The 4,832-nt window shown below is 39.3% G+C and overlaps 1 protein-coding gene across 1 annotated transcript in view; it reads right to left on the reverse strand.

Annotated features, from left to right (window-relative positions):
- Window positions 1-4,832, reverse strand: part of EIF2AK4 (eukaryotic translation initiation factor 2 alpha kinase 4) — a 125,496-nt gene that overhangs the window by 42,433 nt on the left and 78,231 nt on the right. The gene's annotated exons all lie outside the window — the stretch shown is intronic.

Raw genomic sequence — 4,832 nt, forward strand, 5'->3', positions numbered from 1 at the left:
ACAAATGTTACCCAAATGACAGCCAGAGTTATAGAACGCACCTCGAGTGATGGCAAAGATATAAAACCACCAAGACAGTCAGTAAGAGGACAACATGGACGCTAAAACCTCTGCCTCCAAAAAAATTCTCACCTTTAAACAGAACCTCAATTATAATGCATTTTAGATATTCCTGAAATAAAGGAATAAACAGACAAAACAAAGACACTTCATCAAGGACATAACCATCTAAGACGATTCCGACCAGGGTGAGGTGAGACTACTCACTTTATTCACTCCTTTTACTCTATGAGTACAACTGTCCATACCACAACCACAGTACAATACTTCAACTCTTTTCCAAAATAGCTAGGACGGTATTCTAAGTTCCAGCATAATCATTTAACTTACCAGATCTCTCAGCTTTGCTCTGCTCAGTCCAGTAAGGACGGGGAAGACTCTGTAGGCCTTGTGCTCATGAATATGTGAGTCTAAATCACCCTCACCCAAATCGTACTTTCCACTTTCATCTTAAGGATATTTTCTTCTTTTTCTTTTTTCTAAGACTTTTTATTTTTAATTTTAGAATTATTGTATTTACTTTATTTATTTATTTCTAATTTGACCAGAGAGGGACAGAGTAAGAGAGTGAGAGACAGAGGGAAAGTGAGAAAGCACAAACCAGGACACAAACCACGGTCAGCCACGTGGGAGTCCAGTGCCCTTAACCACCAACGCCACCTGCTGGCCCTGACATTTTTTATTTTAATTTTAACTTTTTTAGAGAGTTTTGCTACAGGGCATGTGTGCTTGTTGGACAGAGAGATACAGAGAGAGACAGAGAGACAGAAAGCTAGAAATCAGCCCCCAAGGAGGATGGCTACACCACAATCCCTTCTCCATTCTCCTCTTGGGATCTTGTTCATACATGCACACGCACCTAGCATGAATTTTTTCCCCTTTTTTAAAAAAAAGATTTATTTTTTAATTTAATTCCATTTGTTATTATGTTTTAATTTGACCAGAGAGAGACAGAGAGGGAGAGAAAGGGAAAGCTAGAAAGCAAGCTGCCAGGTCCAGGACTTGAACCATAGTAGGCCATGTGAGAATCTAGTACCTTTAACCACCACTCCATGTGCTGCCCCCACCCCCAGTGTGAGTCTTAATCCACCAGGTCTCGGACTCGAACCACGGCTGGCTGCGTGGGAGTCCAGCAACATAACCATTATGCCATGTGACCCTTAAGGGCATTTTCTAATGGGCTCCCTTGACCACATACACCATAATATTATTCCCTTTTAGCTCAGGCAGTAGCATAGGTTAAGGATTAATTGCAAGAACACAAATGGAGATTTCACTAGGGAAAAAAAAATGAGATGATATTTTTCTGACTCATTTTAACTTCTAATTAGGCACACCAGGCCTGAATAGTAGTAATCTTTAATTTCTACAACTTGATAGCCATTATTCTTCTAGATCATTCCCTCTGCTCTAACTATATTGGTAACATGCAAAAACAAAAACAAAAACAAAAACAAAAACAAAACAAAACAAAACAAAAAACAAGACAAAAACAAAAAACAAAAAACAAACAAACAAAAGCTAGGTAAGTCTGGGGCCGTCAGGTGGTATGGGTGCTAGACTCCTACATGGGTAACTGTGGTTCGAGTCCCAGACCTGGTGGTTTGCTTTTTCACTTTCCTTTTCTCTTTCTCTGTCTCTCTCTGATCAAACTGAAAAAATGAATAAATAAATAAAGTTAAATAAAATAATTCTTTAAAAATAATCTTATCACTGGAGGTGTGTGAGCAGAGGTGGATTTCCACTTAGTAGAAATACAGAAGAGAGACCAATATGATGTTTCCTAAGTGCAAACAGTCTTCAATTACCAAAATTGCTGTTTCAAAAACTTAAGCGAGGTGACTTCCCTTGCTTAGAGAAAATATTTTTGCTGCAAATAGAAGAAATGGTTAACCTCACTTGTCTCAGGAAATGAGGCATTAAAATTACAGCCTCTGTCCTCCAGCCTCCACTGTTACTAGATTTTAGTTCTGTCCATATTTGTTTTTGCATTTTCAGTGTTTACCTATTATTTGAACACAATCCTAACCTTTTTCCTGGCTTTAAGAGTCTTAAGCAAATTTTTCTTAACATTTTTTAAAATTTTGATTCATTAAAGTTAAAACTGCTTCTCTTGAAATTAAAAAATTATATATATATAGTAATGGCAAACTAAAGACAGTGCAGAAGAAGGGTAGACGATGGGGAGGGGAAGAGGAAATCAAGGGGAAAAAAGGCAAAATATTTAGTGGACACAAAAATGGAAGATTGTCTGCTGATGATAATGTGCATGGCAATGTCTTTGACTGGACTGATATGCAGTGTATTTAAGGTGGCAAAATTCATTTTGTGTGCCATAAAGATGTACAGTGAATAAATGTAAAAATAAACAGATAAATAACTACTATAGCCTAGATAAATAATGTTTAGGAAGTCAAATATCTTCCTGAGATCTAAGACATTATTTTGCCTAATGTATTGTCAAAATAACTTTTTAGAAAAAATAAATGATTTGACAAAATTTATTAGTAAAATGATATTATGTCTTTTTAAGGTTAAAAATAATTTCTCTTAATGGAGAGGATAGAAGGGAGGGGTGAAAAAAGGAAGGATTAATTATTGAAAAGCAATGAGACATTACATCATTAATTGATTAAATTGATCAAACGAGATTTAGATTGAAAAAAAAAAATGACAACCTCTTTGATATTATAAATATCAGGAAAATACTCTGCCTTCAGTCCTGGTCTCTGTGCTAAGACTCAGATCACTGGAAATATATGAACTAAAACATTTGATACGTACATCTCTAAGTTGGTTGAGAACAAAAATCCTTTCTGAGGCTGTGACCATGGGGTGATAGGACATCTCAAAGAAGATAATTCCCAGGCTGAAGAGATCTACTTTCTGCGGGAGAAAATAAATTGTAGTTAGAGAGCCTGGATACAAAAGCATGATGTGGAACATCCAGAAAAGCTCTAAGAATAAAGTAGAACCTCCCATGATCTCAGCTCTCAGGGATATTTACTACAGATATGCCTACTTTGTTTTCTAGACAAAAATAGGGACACATGCACTATGTACATACTACAAAACCTGAACCATACTACCACCTCTAATTTTTATTTACTTATTATAGTGAGAATATTTTTCAATATTATCACATTTTAAATTATTTATTTTTTTAGAGAGATTTTTGCTATAGGGCACGTGTGCTTACCAGAGAGACAGAGAGAGACAGAAAGCGAAAAATTACTCTCCAGGGCGGATGGCCATGCCACAATCCCTTCTACTCCATTCTCCTCTCAAGATTTTGGGCACGCACACATGTGAGCCTGGCATGAATTTTAAGCCACCGGCTGAGGGACCTGAACCGTAGTCAACTACATGGGAACCCAGCGATGTAACCGTTATGCCATCTGCTGGTCCTAGTTTATTTTTGAGAGGTATTTTGCTATAGAGTGCATGAGCTCACTGGAGAGACAGAGAGACAGAAAGCAAGAGATCACCTCCCTGGGCGGTAACCACGCTCCGATCCCTTTTCCTCCTTTCTCCTCTCAGTATCTTGTGCATGCACACACACCTGGTATGAGTTTTAAGCCGCTTAGTCTGGGACTTGAACTGTAGTTGACTATGTGGGAGTCCAGCGACGTAGCCATTAGCCATTACATCATCTGCTGGTCCCCTCCCCCCACATTCTTTTTTATAAACAGGTTTCTAAAACATAATTTTAATGACATACAATATTCAATTACATAGCAGTCCCATACTTTAGTTAACCAGTTCCTCATTTTTTAGACACTGTTAAATTTCACTATGATAAGTACTGCTGTGATGAAATCGTCTCACAGATGAAAAGATGAGGTCCTTGGTTGTATCCTTTGGATAAATTTCTTTCTTTCTCTCTCATTTTTTTTTTTAAAAGAGAGATTTTTGCTATAGGGTGCATGCATTGCTGGAGAGAAAGAGACAGTGAGACAGAAAGCAAGAAATCACCCCAGGGGCAAGGGGTGGGGGTTGGCCATGCCACAATCCCTTCTCCTCCATTCTCCTCTTGGGATTTTGGGCATGTACACACACACACTAAGTGTGTTTTCTTAAGGTGCCGGGTCTGAGACATGAACCATGGTCAACTACGTGGGAGTCCAGCGACATAACCATTAAGCCATCTGCTGGTCTCTCCTTTGGATACATTTCTAAAATGTAACTGAAAGGCTAAAGGGTACAGCAGTTTTAAGTATTTCATGGTACTCTTCCAAACCAACCCAAGGATGACCCTAAAGTTGCCCTCCCACACCAAGATATGTGCAGTCCATCTCCCCACACCCTCCTCGGGCACTTCAAGGTGTGCTTTAACTCCACACTGCAGCCCAGCATTCCCTGTCAGAGCCAAAGCCCAGGCTTGGGCTTCCACTGCAGGCCTGAGAAGCTGCTCTGATATGAACTGCCTGACTGACACATTTGAAAAATCTCATCATGGCTTTAAATCCCATCTGTGTGCTGATGCTTCTCAAATGTCTACCTCTTACTCTGACCTTGGCTCTGAACTCAAGTCCTGGGTGTCTAATAACCTCTGCACATCTCTAACTGCATTTCTGTCACGTATTTAAAGCTAACATGCCTCAGACTAGATTTTCCTGCCAGGTTTTCTCACCTCAACCAACTACCCTTCACCCTGGTGCTCCATGCAGAAACCTGAGCCCTGAACTTCTTTCCTTCCTTTCCCTCACCCGACAGCCCCTCCACCAGGAAAATCTCTCACTTCCCGCCTGTATCAGCACCCTTCTCTGCAT

Source organism: Tupaia chinensis, unplaced genomic scaffold, assembly GCF_000334495.1.
Source record: "Tupaia chinensis unplaced genomic scaffold, TupChi_1.0 Scaffold000605_1, whole genome shotgun sequence".
Lineage (NCBI taxonomy): Eukaryota > Metazoa > Chordata > Mammalia > Scandentia > Tupaiidae > Tupaia > Tupaia belangeri.